The sequence below is a fragment of the Emydura macquarii genome, unplaced genomic scaffold, assembly GCF_026122565.2.
Source record: "Emydura macquarii macquarii isolate MOO-44397 ecotype Brisbane River unplaced genomic scaffold, CSIRO-AGI_Emac_v2 contig_1477, whole genome shotgun sequence".
Classification (NCBI taxonomy): Eukaryota; Metazoa; Chordata; order Testudines; family Chelidae; genus Emydura; species Emydura macquarii.
In genome coordinates this window covers 10,968,689-10,993,286 of record NW_027131614.1, presented here as the reverse complement: position 1 = coordinate 10,993,286, position 24,598 = coordinate 10,968,689, and the positions used below count along the sequence as shown (strand labels likewise).

At 40.2% G+C, this 24,598-nt stretch overlaps 1 protein-coding gene across 5 annotated transcripts in view; it reads right to left on the bottom strand.

Moving 5' to 3' along the window:
- NCOA2 (nuclear receptor coactivator 2) overlaps positions 1-24,598 on the bottom strand; it is a 256,509-nt gene that overhangs the window by 122,566 nt on the left and 109,345 nt on the right. The window contains exon 1 of one of the 5 annotated variants that reach the window (XM_067553634.1): positions 19,988-20,072. The exons of the other annotated variants lie outside the window; for them this stretch is intronic. The gene's annotated coding sequence lies outside the window, so the exon portion shown is untranslated. Of the gene's footprint in view, positions 1-19,987; positions 20,073-24,598 lie in introns of those variants that run through there. 5 annotated transcript variants of the gene reach the window in all.

The following is a 24,598-nucleotide window of genomic DNA, read 5'->3' as shown; positions in this document are numbered from 1 at the left end:
GCAACACAGAATGGAGTTGGTTAAACAGAGCTGTGCCTAATTTGTGGGTGAAGCAGAGCTGGAAGGCTAATTAAGCCATTAGGCAAAGGCTACAAATAGGCACAGGAAGGAAGGAGAGAGGGGAGGAAAAGCCGGCAACAGGGTGAGGAGAGAGATTGCCCTTCCCTGCTTGTTACAGAAGGGTAGCGGGGAGGGGGAGGCTCCCTAGGACTGTTGGAGCAGAGCTTTATATAGCATGAAGGTGGTGGGAACCCAGACTGTAAATAAACCACACAAGGTATTTGACCAGCACAAGAGTCTCTGAGTAGTTTGTGGACCGGCGCAAAGGCAGGAGCCAGAGGGCCCTCTCACAGGGTGTACTAGGCACAACATCCCTCCCTACATCAATCTGCTTGAGTTGATACACGTGCCCTAAACTCCCACAGAGATATAGCAGACTGGGGAAGAACTCCTTACTCTGGTTTGAGGCTCATGAGAAGAAGGAAGGAATAGTTCTCCTCTAGTGCTGGAGCAGACCTAGCAGAAGTCCCTGTAATTTCTTTAGGGACATCTCTGACAGGTGCATATGCACTCAGTACCGACATCTGGAGTTCTCTCTGGTCACAGAAGGGTGGACACCATCAAATCTCCTGGTACTGTGAAGCTTGGGCTCCTCCCCCTTGTCTTACTTGATGGAGAGCCAGAACCAATCTCGAAGGCTCCATTCTGAGGTTGGATAAGGTGATCTCTGCCTCTTTTTCTCAGACGGTCCCTCAGACTGTGACCTGCGCTTGTGATTTTTGAAATAGCGCTAATGTCCTACCTCTCTCAGACAAGGACTTGGGAGTAGAAAGAGTGTACTGAAGAGGAAGCAGCCCATAAACTGGAAGCAGAGCCACTACTCACCAGTGCACTCTTGGAAGAAGACTGCTGGACAGTGGCTCTTGTTTACCTGGATCTGAGGCAGGTCTCTCAGATTTATCCAAGAGAAAATGTTTCAAGGGGATGTCTCTCACTTTTTCAATTCATTTTGAAAACAAACAAACAAATACAGCATTTGCTCGTGATATGTCCCTCACCTAAACAACAAGCTTTTTGAGTGGCTATTATTAAGGGGTATTGCTGCTTCACTTGAAGGGCAATACTTAAGACTTGTAGATATTTCTTGAGCCATGAACACCCAGGATAACAGAAAAAAAGGGTGAAAAGTGTTACCCAGTAGGAAACCTAATAACCAACACTAAAATAAGTGTGTGTGTGTGTATATACACACATTTTTCTTTGTGTAATATTGTGTATATACACACACACACACACACACACACACACACACTTAGTATAACTACCCTAAAAGCTATCTACACAATTTTAAACACCATCTATACAAATATATAAAGGCAAAAGACACTGCTCACAGTTCTCTCTCTCAGATATTGGAGGTAAGAAGGAACTCACAAGCAGTTGGTGCTGATCTGCCCTTTTATGACTTTGAGAGGTGGATCAAAGGGCTCTTAGAGCACAGGCCAACAGACACTGAGGGCCAAAAGATGCTGATCGCTGGCACATGCACACTCAAGACAAGCACTTGAAGAAGAACCTGGCAGATCTGGAAAGCATTACCACCTTTCATAAAATTCTAGCATAACTCAGAGTGTCAGTCTCAATAAGTCTAGCTGAAGATATGAACGAATGTGCACGTCTCCCAAGCCTATATTAACAGATTCCAAAGCCAGAATAGACCACTGTGATCATCTAGTCTGACCTCTTGTATGACAAAGATCATAGAAATTCACCCAAAAATTTCTGGAGCATAACTACTGAACTGTACTACTATACTGAGGGGGCTAATGCAATCAATGTGTATTGCAAGCATATTCAAAACATACTGCTGTAATAGTAGCATATTTCATCACTGCAAGAGAAGCCTACAAAGGAGTCTCAGGTGCTAAAAGAGAGCCAAGAAAAGAGAAACACACCTAAGAGAACTGTGACACTAACTAAAGATAAGGAGGCATCAGTTGAAAACTTGTGTTACTTGATAGAAAGCCAGAACCAGCCTTGATGGCTCCATTCCAATAGAATCCTCCTTCACTGATCAGGGTCAGAAAAACATGGAAGCTGAACATTTCAGATATTATTTGATCTGTGCATGAAACTCAGCTGAGATGCCTCAAAGGATCCAAAATTTTTTGAAAGCTTAGGAGAGTCCCTGCCTATTTCATGCTTGCTGTATGTACAAGAGGAGGAATCAGGTAAATGCTATCTTCGATTTTCAGTGGGTATCCTGAAAAGTAATAAACGTTAAGGGCACAGGTAGAAACTCAGAGAGGAAACATGAAAAAGCAAATAAGATTATGTATAAGGGGAATCACCTCATGTAGGGTATTCAAAGAAAACAGACTATTTCTGGGGGACTAAATTTCAACTTGAGACAGCACACGCTGCCAAGTCAGATTCTGCTCTCAGTTACACTGGTGTAATTCTAGAAGAATTCCACTGAAGTCTTTGCAGTCAGTTCTTTGGAGGGGACCATTTAAAATTACAACTTCCCATCAGCAGCATCAATAGTTCATCTCCCTGCAAACTGATTCAAGAAAAATGTGGTATCATTTACCAGGAAACTAGTGCCTCCCCTGTGCCTCCTCCCACAAGTTAAATATAGTAATCAGTTTTGAACAGATAGTTTTTATTTTATTTCCACCTACTTAGGATAGGTTTACAAAAAATATATATGTGTTTCGCAGCAGCATTATGAGCTTGCTCTTGGAATGAGTTATTGGTGTAAGTATAGAAGGTGGGCTTTTTTTGTTTTTTTTTGTTTTTGTTTTTTTTAATCATCATAAAGTTTTTAAAAAAGCTTTTCTGGAAGACAACAATCTACAAGCATTCCTTCTCTAGCCCCAAACATAAAACCTTTTGTCCACATTCATTATACTTTATACCACCTTCCCCTTCTTCCTGGTTATTTATTGTTATTAAGTGTTACAGCATCCAAAGTTGTGCTGGGCATTTCACAGAAAACACAGAGAGCTATGGTCCCTGACTGAAAAACGTTACAACTAAATTCAACTTTCAGTATAAATTCCTTAGACACTAACATGGGGGAAAAGGGGGAAATCTAGAAATTTTAAATATTTTTAAAATGTTCTTCCTAGTCTCTCTCTCATACCATTGTAATGAACCAGTGGTACTGAGATCAGAAAACTCAAGAATTCAAACTTGCAAGGCCTAAATCTGTCCTGGATACATGGGAACTCAAACCAAAGCCACTGAGAGCAGTATTATTAAAAGCTGTAAGCCAAATCTTGCAGTCTTTACTCAGACAAAACTCCCATCGAGTCAGTTACAGCACTTTATCATGACAACAGAAGCAGAACCATTTAAGCACTGCTCACTTCATCTCACTCCCCTCCCCCACTCTCAGGCCTTTCTAAAGGGACATTTGTAAATAAAAGTTGCCTTAAAATAATTGGATGGTTCAGTTTATTTTTTTAAAGAAGCAATTAATACAATGGCTCCTCCAACAGAGCGCCTCTAAAATACAGAACTATAACATATGGATTATAATGTAAGAAAGGGGTTTTTCACTTTCCTCTGTAGCTTGGGGCACAGCTCACTTGCTGGTGGATTCTCTGTATCTTAGTCTTTAAACCATGATTTGAGGACTTTAATAACTCAGTCATAGGTTAGAGGTTTATTACAGAAGTGGGTGGATGAGGTTCTGTGGCCTGCATTGTGCAGGAGGTCAGACTAGATGATCATATTGATCCCTTCTGACCTCAGAGCCTATGAGTCTATGAGTAAGACATTCACAAGTAGAATTTGTTAAGAAAAAAGAAGAATGTTTTCTCTAAATTATACAGTTTGAGCTAACCATCTCCAGACAAGCCTTACTCTAAGAAAATCATTACCACATTCTGATTTCCACTGACCTTTTGTATTATATTTCATTATAGTTATAACTCCTGTATAGTTCTTAGCAAAATGAACTTCACAAACACGTTATGAAGGTCAAGGCAAAAAGGTTCAAGTTTATTCTCTTTAGCAGGGAACAGGAGAAGGGCAAACTAAATTGGTAACTAGTGGAGGGAAACTTTAGTTTGATTACTTCTAAGCAAGAGTTGGAATTAAAAACAGAAATGCTGGCAGTTACTGAGCAGGAAGGAGGGAGAGGGATGACATTTTTATTAATAAAATAAAAGCTTCATTGTTTCACTGGTGGTAAATTAGAAAAGGCATCCTATTTTGCACGACATTCATACAGCTGCCTCATCAGAATAAACTACAGCACAAGACTAAGGCTACGGCTACACTGACGGAGGCAAAGTTGCCGCCGTCAGATCAATTTCTCTGGATCAACTGAGCGGTCAGAGAAATCCCGCTCAGTCGATACAGAAATTGACATACTAAGACCATCTTCACAAGTGGCGTAGCGCTGTGTCGAAAGGAACACGGTTCCCGTCAGCACAGTGCAGTGAAAACAGCACGCTGAAGAGGAGCAGAGAAGTCGACGGGAGTTATGAACGTTTTTTATGAACGTTTTTTGTGTAGCTTGAGTAACTCCCGTCGACTGCCGCCGAATCTCGGAGGTAAGTGTAGACAGGGTCTAAGGCACCCTCTTGTTTAACTTTGAGCAGTTTGGAATGCTTTACTCTACTCCAAATCTGGGATTCAATATCCACTAAAAAAGCCATTAACTATCTCACCTGCAGTGTTCTTTATGGATTTTATTATCTCAACTCAATATATGGGAAATTATTTCATTTATCCTATAAAAGAAGAGAGAAATAACTATGTCCCACTACTTACATGGTGTAACAGGGCACTATTTAATAAAGCCTAGGCTGGCACCACAGCCTATAATCTTTTGTGTTCCAGTGACACACAATGAGAAATGGAAAGGCAATATAAAACACACTCACAGTACTTGCACAAGACTTATAAAAAAGTGGTATTGTTACTATTAAAAACAAAGCAATAATTCTAGGCTCCACACCAACAGGAGACATCAGTTAAGTACTTTGCCTTGTAACAGTCCATGAATGTTTAAAAATCAGGGGGTACTTTTCCCACCCATCATGAGTATAAGCTTTAAAAATTCTTGTTAATTTCAGTCTCATTTCTCTGATTGTTAAATGTAAATCACAAAAACAGAAAATGACATGAGCAAACTCTTGGGCAGTATATGCTAGTAATTATAGTCATTGAGTGCAATCTAGTTTCTACCAGATGTTGGGAGGTTGTGAAAGGACAGAGCTGGCAAGAGGTTTCAATTCATTCTTATTATCAATAACAAAACAATAGTTTCTGCTTTCATTGTGACAGCACATCCTCCTTCACATCCTCTACCAACAACCACTGTAAGTTAGAATACAAAAAATAACCCAAAAAGAGACATTTTAACCTAATAGTGAAGAGAGCGTAAAGTGTTTTAAACACATTAATCTTTCAAGTGAAAAAACAACTAAAAATAAAATACGTGGAGAGGAAAGGGTTTCACAGAAAAGGCAGGCCGGGAGCAAAAAAGCCAGCGCAAATCAATTACACAAGTCTTTAGTGCCTCCCCCACCCTCACATTTTCCTCATCTGCCGTCAAGTAACACAGCAAATAGTTTAGAGCTTCTAGTACCAAACCTCAGCACCACTGAATCCAGTTAATCATCCATGATCAATGTGAAAGAAGATAATGTGCCTTTTATCTTGTATCAGTGCAGGTCATCTTCCACACAAGGCCTGTTAAACTGTCAGATTTATTATAAGCCTAACAAACGCAGTTAAAGAATAAATGGGGATTACACCTTTAAAACAACCGCTTCACTCTGAAGAGAAACGAACAAAAGGCAGGGAGCACCATGATAGGTAAACAGGTAAAAGAACTGCATCCCACCAATGCACTGACATTAAATACAGATTTAATTGCTAAATACAGTAGTTATTTATCACAACTTCTTGGTGTATTCAGCGATGTACCCAGTTCTTGACCAAAGAAACTTACAATTTAAATGCAAGCTCTGGTTAAAATCTTCCATCTGCTTCCATCTACAGAGGGGCACAGAAGGGTCAAACCTGAGTGGCACTGTGACCCTCTGCACCCTGTAGCAACACCACTCGGGTTTGGGGACCCTTTCAAACAGGAGGCTTGGTCAAGATGCCCTTCAGCTGGGACAGCAGGTTATGTGGGTCAAAGCAGGGCAGTCCTATGAAACCTGGGACTATTGGGAGGTATGTTACTGCACATTTCTACCTCCTGAAAACAGGAAATCATGAGTATACCAGCTACTAACTTTCCTAGATCTCACAGGAAGTCACTCTTAGAGGCAGGTTTTGAATCAGGTCCCTCACTCCTTGCTCCCACGCTCTGGCCACTAGAACATGGTGCCTTGAACACAATCACCACAATAATTCAGTTCTTTGAACACAAGCACTTCTGGCTCCTAGTATATATTCTTTAATGAAGAACATGTTCAGAGTTATAAGCAGCAAGTTAGACTGCTGACTCAGAATATGCTGTATATATACACAGCCTACAACCCTAAAAGAGTTCCTCTGCACGTGAGCGCTGTATTGCGCTGCTCTTACAAAACCACAGCAAGAAAGGTACAGACAAGGATTTGGGAACCAGTGAGCCTGAGTGGAAAACAAGGGAAACAAAAACAAAAACAAAAAAAAGAGAGAGAGAAACATCTGTGTATTGCCTGACAAAATTAAAACTAAGGTGATTTTTATTGCAAACAGCTTAACCGATCTAAAATCGCCAGTGCCACACTGCTAAAAAAAAATGTAATAGAAAATAAAGGTCTGGATTTTCTAAGCACTCCTCCCTCATCCACACACCCCTATATACAAACCACATGTTCTACAACCAACTCATTACAGCCATCTATTACCACAGAGAATGTATAGTTTGGACACACCCAAAACCAAACAGTTCTGCCAAAATAAGCAAGATGTTTAATACAAAAGTTGGCTGTGTGATACTACATACCAGGAACACAAACTGATTTATTCAACAAAATGGTCTACTGTATTCCAGAAAACTTTACTATTTTTGCTACAGCTGTAACTACTCAGAACCTTCACACTTCAAAATGATCACATTTCATACATGGAAAATCTAAAGCTTTTTGTTGTGTGTGTATACACACTCTTGCAAGCACACAATAGTTAGTAGCAAACCTTTGTGAACCCAATTTTTAAGCATTTATATTGGAAAAATTACAGGTGTCCAGTAAATTCTATACTTAGCCACTTCTCTCTGAATAATAAAACTTCAATGTTTTTACTTAGACAATATAATTTCTTTTAAAGGAGAGAAGTAACGTTTAAAAAAAAAAGGTTTATGATAACCATTACCAAATCTGACTTGACACAAGTACTGTGCAAACGAGGAATAAAGAGGAGAATACAAGTGATTAGCTAATGTAATGAAGTTTATGTATATATAAGAACACTTATCCCTCTCTATGGGAAACACTGTGAAAGTTGTCTCCATCACCTCTTATACTTTTGCTCAGTCCATGAACAGCTATAACAGACTGTAAACAAATGTTTAAGCTAAAGGTTCCTTCTTCCTCAATATGCTTTTCTCTTACATTTATTTTTGCATAATGGATTTAAAGTGGTGTATTAGACAGTAACCAGAAGACATATTCCATTTTCAGACTGAAAGCCAATAATGCTCATGAATTTTTTAGTTGAGAGACACTTCAAGATGCCACTGGGAAGACTGTGTAATAAACACATTAGGCTGCAAATGGGCAGCAGCAGCAGCTCTTTAACACACGCTGTAACAATCAAATAAATGGCTAACATTCATGTTTTGTGTTACTGACTGATATTTAAGAGCACATTCTTTAGCTTCCATCTGAATCTTGAATGGTAAAAAACTTCCTTTCGTTTATTCAAAACTTCAACTCTGAGAAACTCCATTATCACTGTGCTGGCAGCTTTAAACTATGATTCCAAGTAAGCCAAAAAAAAAAAAAATGTATAATCTAACATCAACGGTATAAAATGGCTTCTACTTTCTGTATTCCCATAGGCTAAATCTCTTAATATAGCCAGTCACTGAGCTGCTTACATATTAGACTACGTCAGCTAACTCTAATATGGCCAGGAATAGCAAGACTAGGCATTAATAAGACAACAGGGAGTAACATATCACAGGAAGAAAGTTATATTATTTGCATAACATACACAATTTTTGTTCTTATTCCACTTACTCTATGTTAAAGAATCAAAACCCTTTTTTGACTAATACATTAGATGCTCAATAAGATGATGTAAAAAAAACTATTAAAAAGGGAGGCTATACCCTAATACTGCTCATGATTCTGCATCAAATCTTCAAGATCTGACATTATTGTGTGAACCATTTCAGATTCTCATTATTCAAATGATAAAAATTGAAGCTCAGTTCCACAGGAATATCAGCTGAGATGCCAGGGGCAAAAAACAGATTTGTCTGTGTACAAAGCACTTTTATCCATCCAGTCTGTGAAAGTTGTAACCCTATTTAAAAACCAAATGTACAAACAAACAAACCCTTCTAGATTGCAGCACACATGGTGAATATCAAGCCACAGCTACAGAAACAGTATTAAGCCTGCAAATATTTTCATTGGAAAGAAAAAAAAAATCTTTAAACAGATGTCCTAGGAAATTAGGTGTTTTCTTCTCTAAAGTGTCACAAATGTTAACATTTTAACGATTAAAATCATTTAGCAGCACAATATGTAGGAGCTACTAAAATCTGAAATAGATTTTTATGAACAACAAAGCAGATATATGAAACAAATTTAATACTGTATTATTAAAAAAAGTGTATTTAAACAGACATCCTTCAACTTGGAATGTAGTCAATTTAAAAGTGTGTTAAGCATACTTAAAATACTTCAACTTCCACTGAGAAACCCATGCCAGCTTTCGCAGGTTTATAACCACATTTGCCTGTTCTAAAATTTTTTGATCTCCTCTGTTGATGTTTGAAAAAACCAACAAAACAACAGGGGGAGAAACTGGATCAATTATAGAGTGGAAACAATGGAACTGGCCATATGCTAAATGCTATCAAGTAAAATTGCAAAAGAGAGAAAAGTAGTTTTTCCATTTTATCTCTTTCACTTACAGTAATTTTGGGGGTTACCTGTAACATTAGTAGGTTAATAGATTTCAAAATGTGATTTTTAAGATGGCATTATCTCTGTTTGTTAGACAGAAATGTACAATTGGTCACCGCATGAGAGAAAAAGGAATTTCACTTGTGACACACCTCCCAACACTATGGGTATGCCTGCACTAAATGGTTTTTTTGTTAACTCAAGTTAACTAACCTGGTTTTATACACACTAGTCTGGAGTTATTCACTTTGGGGGAAATCCCACAGGGAAATCCACAGGGAAATCCCTATGCAGGTGGAATACTGAAGGGTTAAGGAGGAGAAACCCCCCAAGTTACCCTAAGATCAGTAAATGGGGCAGGAGGAGTAGTCACAGCCCTGCTGTGCCAGTTGCATGGGATGTCAAGGTTCTATGTATATTTGGATCTCACCCCCCCCACCCCTATTGCAGATGGCTATACCCATTTATATAAAAATGCCAGTGCAGAGATGCATGGTCATTCTGCTCACGGACTCCTCAATCAGCTCCTATGCCAGGTTTAAGAAGTGCAGAATGCTTTGTGCAAATCCTCATCAATTTAGATTATTTTCTTTCTTTTTACATACAGCTTTTAATAAATTCCAGCCTGGCCACAAAAATCACACTCCTAGTAGCAATAGTACCTATTACATTTTGTAATAGCATGTGTGCTTAGTATTTCTTTTGCTTACATTTATAAAGTATATCAAATTAATTTAAAACTAATAGTACTAATGCAATGTCTAGTTGGATCCTAGTGCAGTTCCATTAATGGGTTTTAGATCCCGTCATTTCAAATTCTGATTCCAGAGCATATAGCAAAAGTTCTAATGTTCAGGAAGAAATTATTCACTTTGTGCAGTAACAAGGGTTCTTCAAGATGCATCCCACTATGGGTGCTCCACTGTAGGTGTGTCTGCATCCCTGGACTACTGATCGGAGAACTTTGGTAGCAGTGTCCACTGAGCCCACACGTGCTGTCTCTCTTTGTGCGAGGCTAGCCAACAAGAGCAGGCTAACCATCATCAGTTCCTTCTTTACCACAGAGAGAGAGCAAGAACTCTGAAGTAAAGGGGAGGAGGGTGGGTCATGGAGTACCCATAGGGGGACACATCTCGAAGAGCCATTGTTAATGCACAAGGTGAATGACTTCTTCTTCTTCAAGTAGTGTCCCTATGGGTGCTCCACTGTAGGTGACTTCCGAGCAGTACCCCCCTGGGAGGGCTGGGACTTTGTAGTCGGGTTAGTCACAGATGATAGTACTATGGAGCCAAAAATGGCATCAGAGGTAGAGTCCCCAGTGATCGCATAATGTTCTGCGAAGGAGTGGACTGACGCCCATGTCACCATTCTGCACATCTCTGAGACGGGGACATCCTTAAAGAAGGCAGCAGATGAGGAGATCGATCTCGTGGAATGTACATGGACCAAGTCCGGAGGGGTCATGTTACGAATTTGGTAGCACTGTCTGATGCAATTCAAGACCCACTTGGAGAGTCTTTGGGCTGATATCATTGAGCCCTTAGATCTTTCTGCCACAGAGAGGAATAGTCTAGGGGACTTCCTGAAGGCTTTTGTCCTATTGAGATAGAATATCAGGGATCTCCTAACATCTAGGGTATGCAGCATGGACTCCATATTGTCTCGGTGAGGCTTAGGGTAGAAGGCTGGAAGGTGAATAGACCGATTCATGTGAAACAAGGAGCTAACTTTAGGGATGAACCTCAGATGCGGCCTGAGTGTAACCTTATCTGGGAAGAAAACTGTGTATGGGGGATGCACCATCAGACCTGCTATTTTCCCTGTTTTTCTAGCTGAGGTAAACTGTAATCAGAAAGACTGTTGTCATCCAAAGGTATGCTGGTGAACAGATGGCCATAGGTTCGAAAGGGAGCCTAGTCAGCCCTTTCAGCACTAAGTTTAGGTCCCATAAGGTGGTAGGAAGTCGAGGTTGAGGGAAGAGCTTTATTATTGCCTTACGGAACCTTTTAGTGGTCAGGTGCGATAGTACTGAGTACTCCCTATGGGTTGGTGAAATGCTGTAATAGATGTGAGGTGGACCCTGAGAGAGCGCTCAGGAATACCCGATTTTTTTTTAAGGGTCAGAGCATATTTCAGAATATGTGGAGTTGCTGACACTGAAGAGGTTTGTTGGGATGTGCACCGGTTCTGGAACATGGACCATTTCTGTAGGTAAGTGCACTGCGTGGAGGACTTTCTACTGTAGAGCAGAACCTCTTGCACTTCCTTTGAGCACGAGCTTTCTAGATGCTGGAATCACATAGGAACCATGCTTAGAAGTGGAGGATACCCAAGCTGGGATGTATTGTACGCCCCTTGTCCTGAGAGAGAAGGTACGGAGTGGCTGGAAGGGAGATCAGTGGGCACATTGCAAGCTGCATCAGGTAAGGGTACCAGGTCTGTCTCAGCCACGTGGGAGTAATCAAAATTACATAAGCTTCGTCCCTCTTTATCTTTAATAGGACCTACAGCAGAAGAGGAAACAGAGGGAAGACATAAAGAAGGTCCTTGTCCCATGGGAGGAGGATAGAATTGCCCAGAAAGCACTGACTGATCCCTGCCTTGGAACAGTAACACAGACACATGTTCTAGTAAGTGGTGAACAGATCTGTGGATGGTGTTCCCCATCATGTGAACAAGTCATGGAACACTCATTGGTGCCTCTCCCACTCGAGGTCGTGCAAGAATTTGCGACTAAGCTTGTCCGCTATTGAGTTTTGCGTGCTCAGGAGGTAAGTTGTGGAGAAGGTGATGTTGTGGGAGATGCACCAGTTCTGTAGTTTCATCGCCTCCAAGCATAGGGAAGGTGATCTGACTCCTCCCTGGCAGATGATATAATACATGCAGCCTATGTTGTCTGTTAGGATCTTCGCCTGTGATCCTGTTTTCAGCGGGAGGAAACAGGTGAAGGCATTCCTGACTACTCTCAATTTGAGGAAATTGATGTGGAAGGATACCTCCGTAGGTGACCATTTGCCATGTGTTGTGAGACCATTTAAATGCGCGCCCCATCCAATGAGGGATGCATCAGTGGTGAGGAGTGATGAAGTGGCACTTGAAAAAAGGGGGTCCCTTTGCAAGCATTGGCCGGGATCTTCCACCAGTCCAGGGAGCGCTTGATTCTGGTAGAGAGTGACAGGGGTTTGTCCAGACTGTCTCTGTTCAATCTGTAAACTGAACTGAACCACAGCTGCAGGCATCGCATGTGAAGTTTGGTGTGTGGAATCACCACCATACGCCCCATGAGCTGGAGGCAGGTTCCGGCTGGCACTTGCAGGCTGCATTGCATAAGGGAGACCAGGGATAGAAACCTGTCTTGAGATAGGAAGGCTTTGGCTTGTAGCATGTCTAAGTCAGCCCTTATGAATTCTAAGTGTTGCACTGGTGTGAGGGATGACTTCTGGGAACTGATCTGTAGGCCAAGTTCTGTGAACAAGCATATCATGTCCTCGGTGGCTCGATGAGCCTCCTGAAGCAACTGGGCTCTGGGCAGACAATCATCCAGGTTAGGTTAGATCATATGATTCCTTCGCAGGGATAGAATATTTATTGTCTGGCCACTTGCATGTCAGAGCCACCGAAGCTGGGTTTGCCACACCGTCTTAGCTGGGTCTAGAATGGCCTCATTAATTGGGATTTTGGAGGGAAATGAAGCATGGAGGGTATCGATGAGCTGGTAGTGTGTATCTTTAACCTTCTGCTATGGTATGCAGAGCATGTCAGCCATTCTTTTCGCCAGCTCTTGGAACAAGTGTAAGTCATCCGCCATGCAAGGGGGTGACGGCATGACCGCTTCGTCCAGCGAAGAAGAGGATATGGCCTTGGGTGTTACCTCCTCTTCTGTTTCCATCTCCTGTTCCTTCACTTCTTGTGGTTCTGAAGCCCACAATCCTGTGGCTGAGGTAGCATGCCTGGAAAGTTCCCGGATGATGGTTCCCTGAGGCAGTGTCGGTGCACCACCCAGGAGTCCCAGTGTGGCCACTGCAGTGGCATAGGGCCTGGTAGAGGTGCCCAGGGGTGGCCATACCATCTGGTGGTACATTCCTGGACCCTGTTGATATTGAGTCCCATATGGAGTTGGGAAGAGTATTGAGAAACTCCTTCTGGCTCACTGTCCGATCCCTCACTTGACAATGGAGGACATGGCATGACTGCGGAGAAATATCCTTTGGTTGGCCTTGGCTCAGTGGCGTCATCTCGGTACTGAGAGGCGGAAACTCAGGTGCTTCCAGCATCGCCAGGTCCCTGGCCTGATGGAATTCAGCAGGTATCAAGTGCCCTGGCATCAGTGTGCCAGGGTGGATGGAGGCCTCAGCTGGACCAATCTCTCCGGTGGCAGACGGATCGATTACGCTGACGATACCGACATCAGCTTGCATATCAGAAGAGTCTTAGGTGTTTGTCCTTATCTCTCCGTACCGAAGATTTGGTGTCCATGCCCAAAGGGTCTGTGGGCCTACCAATGGTCACCGTAGAGACGTGGATGCCGGATGATCTCTGTGCTGGCGGGTAGAGGATACCAAGCCTTGATGGCGATCATTTTCGGTTATCCCTAGGCTCGCTTAAGGGACTTCCGGCTCTCTTTTTCAACTTACAAGAGAAGTCCCCAGACCATTTCTTCAACCCACTCTCCTTTGATGTCCAAGGTTGAGGGGAAGACTCACACCCGATGAAGGGTTGGGGTCAGGGAGCTGCCTCCATAAAGATGATTTTCTGGCGGAGCTCTCTGTCTTTGCAGGATCTTGGTTTGAGCTGCTGGCAGAGGGACCACTTTTGTTGGATGTGGCCCTGGCTGAGGCAGCAAATGCACTGGGAGTGCTTGTCTGCGACCAGGGTTGCCTTGCTGCAAGTGTGAGGCTTCTTGAAGCCTGAAGAGCCAGGCATCCCCTTGTCCAGGGGGAGTCTCCTCCCCCACTGGGGGTCAACACAAGAACAAAGTTTTTTCTTTCTTCTTTATATTATCTTTTTTTTTTTTTTTTTTTGGCATGGCCAGATAAAAAGTCAGAATAAAGCTAACAGGTTTCTAAAGCTAAAGATTAACAAATGAAAAGGAGAGTTAACGCCCCGCTAATGGACAGCTAAAGGCTCTGTCTCTAGCCAGGGGCAATTGAGAAGGAACTGTGAACAGTTAGCTTGTGCCTGCTGGTTAGCCTCCTGGCACTGCTAAGGGACACTGCTACTGAAGTTCTCTGATCAGCAGTGCAGGGGCGCACACACACCTGCAATGGAGCACCCACAGGGATATTACTTGAAGAAGAACTGCAGATACCATGTAATCTAAAATAAAAATATACTTTATCATTTTTATCACTGAGAGTTAGTAACTCATCAGACAAAATTCTCTCTCTCTCTCTCTCTCTCTCTCTCTCTCTCTCTCACACACACACACACACACACACACACGAAAACATCCGAAGTATGTATTGAATTATCTATTCTTTCATCAACATACACAGAATTTAACTGTGCATGGCCTCAAGTATTAAAGGCCCAATTCATGAAAGCATCCTTTTCCAGGAAGGACAGGTTAACACATGCTTAACTTTAAAGGACATGCTTAAACCCCACTGAGGTCCATGGGATTACCATTGAAGTCAATTAAATATTTGCTTCCATTAAAGACTCCTCTTCTATCTATATAAATGACACTGATGTGGGTGATTCACTTATGCCCCAACTCCAGAAAGCACTTACACATATTCTTAAATCCATTCTTACTTAAAAAAGGCATTTAAGCACTTAACTTTAAATACATGCTTAAACCCCAAAAGCTTTCAAAGAGAATTCAGTGAGACTTAAGGTCATGCTCAAAGTTAGGCATGTGTTTAAGTTCCCTTCCTGAATAAGGAAGCACTTCAGTACGTGCTTAAGTGCTGTCTTGAATCAAGGCCAAAGTAAGTCACCCACATCAGTACATACATATAAATGGGAGAAGAAACTCTGAAGGGAGCAGGCATAAACCAACTAAAATTTTGAGAGGAAGTGACAATGACTTATTCAGAATTACACCGTTAAAGAAATAAAGATCCCAAACATTGTGTAAAACAGACATTGAAAATCATTGCCTTTCATTTTTACAAGCTTCAATCAATGCAGAATTAAAATTAGAAAACAATCTTAATTTGGGCACGCATTTGACATAATCTATCAGAATCATTCTTCCCATTACTGCATGTATGGCCTGGCAAGCGGTTCACTGTCTTGGTAATTATTAAAACAAATAGTACTAAATGGAAACTGCAGATCCATAAACTAGCATTCACAAGCCATTTGGACATGAAACAAAATTTTGTACCCACACAGCAATGCTCAACCAAGGAAGAGATTTTAGGATGAAGGTGGGCTTGGTAGTGAAATAAATAAAAACATACTTATACATACTTATACATGCACACTATTTGGACCATCCCAAAACAAAGAATTTTACCAGTTCCTTCCTAGAGCTCATTTGGGTCATTTAAAAATACATACTGCAGGTGCTTCTTCAGTTAATAGCCATTTTTTGAATGGGGGGAGAGAGGAGGAGGAAGCAGCTAAGCTAACATTTGAAAATAGTTACTATATTTTGAGAGGGTATTTTAAAAAATACACTAAGACATATTTATAATCACTCCAAACAGTATGAGATACAGAATTCTACAAAACACTATATTTTTATTATGGTTATAATTCATTTTTTTGTCAAAAGCACCTAGAGCATTAGCTATGCACTTTGTTATTGGCTTTATAAATAAAAATAAATAGCTTAACTTATAGCAAAGATCCTTGTAGCACCTTTTAAGCATTTAAGAAGTACCAGGTAAAAAAGGGAATTAAATAAAAAGTAATTGAATGCAGCTATATGTTCGATCCTACTGGGATCGGTGATCATTTTTAAATGTCTATTACTTTATAAAACTGATCTTAAGTCTGAATGTGTACAGTAGACAAGAAAGATTTCAAGGAGGCCTTTCAAAATCTCTTACATCAGTCATTCTTCATACTCTTTCACAAGAATACCCCAGCAGAAGCACCAACAACAAAAGTTCAACTGCCATTTTTGAAAGATCTAATATCAAAACTCTGCCACCTGAATGTATTCTTTTTAATTTTGTCATTTAGTTAGGAACACAAACCTGTGGATATACGTCTCCTATTTACAGGGATACAGAACATGAGCAAATACAATGATCCATAGGCTTTACTATACCACTCCCATTAACGCACAACATAAAGCAGATATTCCCAAACTGAAAAGTGATATCCTGGCCCCACAGAAGTCAACGGAATTTTGCCCATTCACTCTCCCTATTAAGCAGAGATGTCAGATTTGTTAGCACCATATTTTTGCATGCAGAGAAATCACTTAGTGGGCCTATGTCCCAGATCTGTTTGTGAATAAATAACATTTTTACTCTAATTGTTAAACCTGGCTGTGTTCTACTGTCCACCTAACACCCATTTTCTTTCATCTGGCAGAAAGAAACTGAAATTAGTATAATAAATAGTGGCTTTTTGTTGTTGTTGTTGTTCTTTTAACATGAAAAGCAATAATCACATCTACCAAAAATTATCAGTGAATTTGTGATGTACTTTTAATGTTCAAAGAAGAATTAGATTAGCGGGAGGGGAGGGGGAAGACTGACTCCATGCTCATTTTAAAAGTAACTGCTTGGTTAGAGATCTGGAATACACTGCCTGAGAGGGCACTAAATGCAAAATATTTGTGACTGGTTGTGATTAAAGTCTTTGAGAAGTTTCAGAAGGACAAATAAATAAATAAATAAATAAATCCAACCACCCTACCCAAATAATTATATTATTGTACAATTCTCACAGAAGCTTTTACTAGTCTTGCTTTAGACAGCTGCTTGATCAGAACAATTTGTGGACCAATTGTTATTTGAAATGACAAATCCACTGAACAGCTCAGTCTCTGTTGTCACATACCTTGTCTCTCGTATGAGTGTGTACAAGAAGAAAATGAAACTGGAATGGTGAGTACAGGGTTCAGTAAAGCACACTGAAGAGATTTAAATCCCTTAGCATAAACTAGATTTGGTTTTGTTTTTTTAAAAGATCAATTTCCTTCTGACATTTCCACGTGTTTTTTTCCCCTTTGATTCTTCTGTACATTACCCAAGCTGTAAATCTTGTTATCCACTAGGACTAGGTCAACCACAATCTCATAGCAGATAAGTGAAGACACAACCCATTGCTGGAAATGGGATGCACCCCAGAACATTTTTACTTATAGTTTTCAGAGGGTAAAACTTTATCTCCCAATAACAGAAAAGTGCAAGCCAATGAAGCCTCCCCACTAGCCTTGGCACAACTAAGTGTCCGTGAATAAGGACAGACTAAAGAAGAGTCCATACAGTAGGCCGACTCTGGAGGGATTTCTTGGCAGGTATAGTGCCTATCACTTTATATATTTTCTTTTTCATTTGTCTTCCGTCAGCTTGACCAGTACAGCTTGTGGAGCCATCCCAGATCCTTAAGTCTGGCTCAACCTTCATAGTTTGTGGCTTTTTATGAACAGAGTTTTGTCAAATTTCTTTCATTTATTAATGAACTTGGCTCCAACAATCAATGTTGCTGTCACACATCTCCCTTCTTTTATCCTTTTCCTCAGATGATAAACTGATGCTGCAAATAACCCTCTCAACCTGACATGAACAGACCTGATTATAGCATTTGCTATTAATTATTATGGCTTGAAACTCTGGGTTGCAGCAGGATTTTCAAACAAGTCATCTAGCTTGTTTAGACAATGCAAAAAATTGTTTTTCAAATTGTAAGAGACTTTTGGAGTATTTTCTTCCTTCCTTGAATATAAACAAAGGCTTATCCAGAAGAGATGATAGAATAAGGAATGAAAGAAACATCAAGTGAACATTGTAAGTTACATCTCTTTGACTGTGCTTGCAGTTTGATTTTTGAAGCATAACATCCATTTTGGACAATGGATTAAATGAAACTCCTCTGGTCAAGAAAGAGTACTTGGAGTTTCAAATACTTCATATACAGTAGTTATTTCTGTAAGGATTACAGTGAGGATTTATTATAGGGTTGCCAACAGTCCTGTATTATAAGGAACGTCCCTTATTTAAATAAAATATTGTCTGTCCCATACTAAATCAGCATAGGGCACCTTTTATCCCATATTTCAACCAGGGTAGTGCCACTGGTTGGCAACTTGACCTGATGCAGAGGATCACCATGCCACTCAAATTTGACCCAGCCACCCCTCCATCATGCCTAAGCTGCCTCTGGATCTCTGGGTTCCTCCTGTATTTCTGAATTACAGTGTTGGCTGCCCTGCTTACGAAGGACTTATGAAATCCTATTAAGCAAATAAAGCAAAATGAACTTTGCCAGCACCAGAAAAATACTGCTTATTCAGGAGGCTTCTTTTATTCTAATTACTTTTGTTTGTTTAATACGCCCATAAGGGCATCACACAATTAAAATTAGACTGGCTAATTCTATGTGCACGCAATCGAATATACTCATTTATAGAAATTAGGTGCTTAAACAAAAGAGAACAAGCAAATAAATAATGGTCATTTGGTTCCATTTCTGTGTCCCGTCAGCATGTAATAAAATATCTTCAAACACACGCTATATTAATTTAAAAAAAAACAAAAAAACATTTTCCTTTTCTTTCTATCTCAAAGTAGCATAAGTTTTAAGAACGTCCTAAATGAACTACAGCAATTCTTGTATGTATTTAATTAATTATTAAGAAGATTATAAGCATTACAGCCATCACACCATTTCAATATGATCCGGGATAACACTTTTAGAACACTGCCAACTTGTACTGCAGTAATGCCTTGTTACGTCTACTTTTGTCATCCTACCCTTAAAAGGAAAACCATTGCAGAAGTTCAGTTTAGTTTTCCTGTGTGGGTGCTGATAATTAATATTATTTTACCATTTTTGGGGGAGTGGAGTAGGATTACTACTATTCTTTATTGTTACTTAAACTTCAACAATATGCCCGGTGCTGTACACGACCCAAAATTAGACAATATCAGGCTACAAGAGCTTTCAGAAAGGGTCACAGGTGCACTGTCTTCACCATCTATTCTAAGGATTCTGTTCTATCTATCCCTTTTCAGAGAAAATTTCAAGTGTTGCACCATGCAAGGTTAAGAGAACACTGCCAAGACAGTTAATGGCATCAGCATGTACAACACTAGACAAATACACAGTGAAGATTAACTGAATGTCATTCTGCAAACAGGATCATATAACCGCAAAGAAAACAAGGAAGGTTAGAGAACAGAGAAAGTTATATAACAGCAGCAACATGAAATTCATTAATGTTACAGTATGTTTAACCTGTTTTAAGCTTTTGTGAGAAAAAATGGCTTTATTATTATTACAAATTCTCAGTCTAATCTGCACCCTCCTTTTTTCTGTGATCTGTGCATAGGAATTATCAGGTAGTTTTAAACACTGAATAATAATTACTGCAATGTAAAAATAACATATTGTTCTTGGGCTCCACCTTCTCCTTGAGGACAGGATATGTAAGTGGGTTTGTATATTTTTCTGGACATTAGAAAAATGCTTACTAGGAATATTTTCTGTACACTGCATATGATTATATTTAGCCACATAACCTCATACAACTGTCACAAGGCAACTGCAAGTCACCTGTAGTTATCAAATGAGGAAACAAATAACACAAATCACTGAGAAATCAGTTTAGAAAACCTCTATCTATTTGCTACCGAGGAAAATTAATTCTCAACTGTCATGCTTAAAAACCAACAAACAACCCCTCCCTCCCTCCCTCCCTTGCACACACACCTCAAGAACATTACCAAATATGAAGTCAGAGCACTTCAGAAACACACCTTGTAATCTTCCACAGTCTCTGCAGTTCAAGGCAGATCTCACCAGTTTTTCCGTGCCTTTAAATAGGGATGTAAATAAAATCCCCATCCATCACACTTGCTCTTTTCATTTACCAAAAAAAAAAAAAAAAAAAAGACAATTAGCAGTAAATTTATTGCCTTAGAATAACAGCCCTCCATTAACCCAAACCAACATTATGTCTTGATGTAAACCAAAGCACATGCTGAGTGAGGACGTGCAGCAGCTTATCTCTTCTGTCATCTGCTTCTAATGACAGCTGACAAACTAGCCACGCTAATCCTTTTCTAGCTGCTGATCAGATAGATCCCCCTTTGACAATCCAGCATGGTGGAGCACTCGAAAATTCCTTCTGCTTCTGTTCTTTCTATTGCTGCTCTAAAAGGCAGTTTCCTTTTCATTGAGATAATAGCCTTTTCTGCAGTCACATGACTCAGAAGCTACATTAGGAGAGCTTTATGATAATAGACTGAATAAGCCCCCTCCCTCCATTCTCCTGCTTTTAAAGGGTAGGTCTCCAAAAAAAAAAAAAAAAAAAAAATCAAACCAAAAACCACACACTTGAAATAATTTGCATCTTTTTGTCATAAATTAAATGGCACTCTATCAAATTAAAGAGAAAATATACAGAACTTATACTTTCTGTACTAAAATAATGAATGAAAATATTCTGAAGCACAGTTCTGTCTCTTCACTAGGGAACACGCACTGGTCACAAACACTTCATATGAAATGAAACTGAATACTAAGCAGGATATTTAGCTAGCAAGATTTACTCTCTTTTTCCCTATGTAATTTTCATCCTTAATTTAAATTTGACTGCAAAAAACATTTGTCTCTCAGCAATTTTATAGATTAATTTATTGTATCCTAAAACAAACAAAACTACTAACTAACAAACTAACTAACTGGTAACTAACAAACTGGACTGATGATTTCATTTTTTTTTGACCCATCCCAAAGCATCCTCCACCCCATCTTAATTTTAAATAGTACCCAGAATAAGCAATTTAAATATATATATATATATATATTCTAAGGGACAGGTGTTCAGAGTTCCCAGACTTCTTGAAATGACAGGTTCATATCCTAGTAGTTCAGAACCTTACCCTTCAAGAGTTTTCCCACTTATTAAAGGTATGGTGGTCTAAACAATTCAAAAAGGTGTGGTGTTTATATACACACACATACACACAGCCAATTCAAAGCTAAATAATACAGTTACTAAACTATTATTAGACAAACCGAGAAAAATACTCCCATGAAACTTTAAAAGCAAGAATCCTATCTTTTCGGTATGAAAATTAAATATCACTTCAACCATGGCACTTTTTGTAAAGTGAGGAGATCCCTACAACCTTGCCCTGGTCTACCACAAAACTAGTGTGCAGTACAGCGCAATGCACTGGATGGTGGCCACCTTCCACCCCAGAAGTGACTGCATTTCAGTCCTGGTGTAGGTGTATATAGTTTGGTATGAAAAGGCACTACATAAAATACTATTGGAGTTTTACAGCACACAGTTGGACTATTTTATGACTTAAACAAACACTTTCTAAATTATTGGGGGAAAACACCAAGGAATATTTCCCCCTCTTTCTCTGCCCGTATGTCACATTATTCCAAATTTTCCTCCTTAGATAGGCACGTGTCAGTGTCAGAGCTTTAGGCAAGAAGGGATCACCAGATAATTTAGACTGACCTCCTATATATCACAGGACACCAACACACCACCCAGCACCCACACACTAAACCCAACCACCGAAATTAGATCCAAATATTACAGCCCACAGGAAACTAAACTGTTATGCGCCACAGCCAGAGAACAGGAGGGACCAAGGTGCACCAGTGCTTGAGGCTCCTCAGTGGCAGGGAAAGGATTAAGTCAGATATACCCAGATAATCTTGGCAAGTGACTTGTAGCCACATGCTGCAGAGGAAGGTGAAAAATCCCCAGGGTCACCGCCAATCTGACCTGGGGGAAAATCCCTTCTGGACCCCACATACAGCAATCAACTAGACACTGAGCATGTAAACAAGAACCAGCCAGACAAGCACCTGACAAAGAGAGAATGCTCTGTACCACCCCAGCATCTTGGCCTTCCCTGCCCAATGTCCCATATCTAGTCATGGCCATCCCATATGCTTCAGGGGAAGGAAATAAAAAAACAAAACCAAACTGGAATACACTTGTGGGGGGAGGGAGGGAAAGGAGGGAGGAGAGAAAAATCCCTTCCTGCTCCCAGCAGGTAGCCAGCAGAAACAGCTTTCAGAAACATTAGACAAACTGGAAGTGAGCCCCAGGCTGCCAAGCTCTGCTTCCATCATCACAAGTAACTCAGTCATACAACTGCACTCAGACATTTGTCCAGCTCTCTCTTAAAACTAATTGTTTGCCCCCACAACTCCTGTAAGGAGGTTGTTTCGGGGAAAGAGGTCTCAGCACCTCCACAGCACTATTCCCCAGGATGTGTAAATGGTGGTCTGCACAAGCAGATGGGATGGAAACTGCATGGGACTGGTGGATATGCTGGTAGGGCACACATTGTTCCCATCCAGCCCTGCAGCTCTTGGACATCCTTTTGTGCTTGCATCTCCCCTTCCTGGAGGTCGCCACGTCAAGGGAACAGTCGCCTGTTAGTGGCGTTCCATTGCAGCCAATGGTGGCCACAGAGATGCAGAGGAAGGCTAGTACTGGTACACAAGCACCGTTTCTGTATGGAAAGCACAGGTTTCCTCTGAAGCCTTGAAATGTGCCAAGTTTGGGGGATTTGCAGCGTAGCAAATCTCACCTACATCCTTCGCCCCAAAAGGATAATTTAGAGAATCTACATGAGGGAGATTTTAATGTGGGAGGGGGCAGTCTAGCCTACTGAGAGGATAATATAAATATAAGATGTTAAATTGAGCAGACAGATGCCACCTACCCCGTAGGTTAATTTTGTCATTTCCACCATAACATGTTCCATTGTATTTAAGTACTGCAGCAAAATCACCGGCTCTTCTGAGATGACTGACTAAGGGGACTACTGAGTAACCTTAACTCTGAATTTCTTTTACCTGTGCAAATTAATGACGTAATATTATTTTTCCACATTTATTCCTTATCTGGAGAAAAGGGTGGCAAAGCACACTGATTACATTTATAGATGACACGAACATGGAAGGAATAGTAAATATTGCAGAAGGCAAATCTAATATTCAAGAAGACAGAGAAAGATTAGAAAGATGGACACTAGAAATAAAATGAGCTTCCACAAGGACAAATGCAAAATAGTTCACTTTGGAAGTAAACATTTAAGGAACAGGTATAAACCGGGAGCACACTGGCTAGACAGTAATTCTGATCTCCAGACAGAACCTTATAGGCAAAACATTCAGAAAAACAATGCAGTGCAGTAATAAAGGCAATAATGAGATGTACAATAAATATAAGGAGAGGATTTACATGTAAATAAAAAAAAAGTCCAGATAAACACCATCATAGTGGTAAGAGGCCTATAAAGGATTAAAAGAATTGAAACTGTTTAGCCTTTAAAAAGACAGCTCAGGGAATGACAGATACAAGACTAAGGAAATGGGTGAGGGGGAATATATTATTACAGTACACAGAAGGATGCTAAACAAAGAGAAATTAGTTAAAAATAAGATGTCCAAGACCAAAAATACTCTGCTTTGATTTGAAACAAGGAGATCTCTGTAATTATATACCAGGAAAAACCATCTTTGATCACGTAAGCAAATAAACACTCCCAAAGGAAGTATTGGAGTCTAAGACGATTCAAATCGTTAACTCGACTTTTTAAGTAGAGTTTAGTAGGAATCTTATTACTGCCTGGGGATGACGAGACAACCCTCAAACCTACACCATTTTGAGGCCATATATGTTCACATTACACTGAAAACAGGCATCGCAGATACTATTAAAGGGTCCGTCTAATTTTCTTAATGAACCACATTTTTTTATAATCTTATATAGCACCTGAAAAGAGTTAGGCGCTTTCTAAAAGACATAGAAAAACAGACCCCGCTCCGAAGAGCTTACAAATGATAATTTCTGACATGATAAAATGAGTGAGGATGTCAAACAGTAAGGAAGATACGGAAAGAATTGCAGCAATACAAACACAGAGTTATTCCATTTAATTACGTGCACTTCCTAAGTGGGTCAGTTACAGCAATGTTCTTATTTTAAAAAAAGGATTTCTAACTTTGCTTTATTTGCTTACTTCCCATTCTTTGTAGGTTTGGACAACTTGACTGAAAAGGAAAATAATTATTTATTTGAACAATCCATAGAGAGAGAGAGACTGAAACTGGGGAAAAGCTTTCTCCTGTCTTCACTGAACACAAAAAAGGGCTGCAGTGAGCACAAAGGAAGCTGTACTTCCCTACCATTACAATTTATGATTAGTACCTTACCACCTACTGGCAATCTAGCACCTAGAGAGTAACCTGGACTTGACTAGTACAACTAGGGTGTGCCACTGCTGGTTGACATAGGACACCACATAAAGTGGGGCCTGTCTTCTGGCTCACCCACAACAATCCAGTACCTGTTGATCACACCAGTGCCAGCATTCTCATACTAT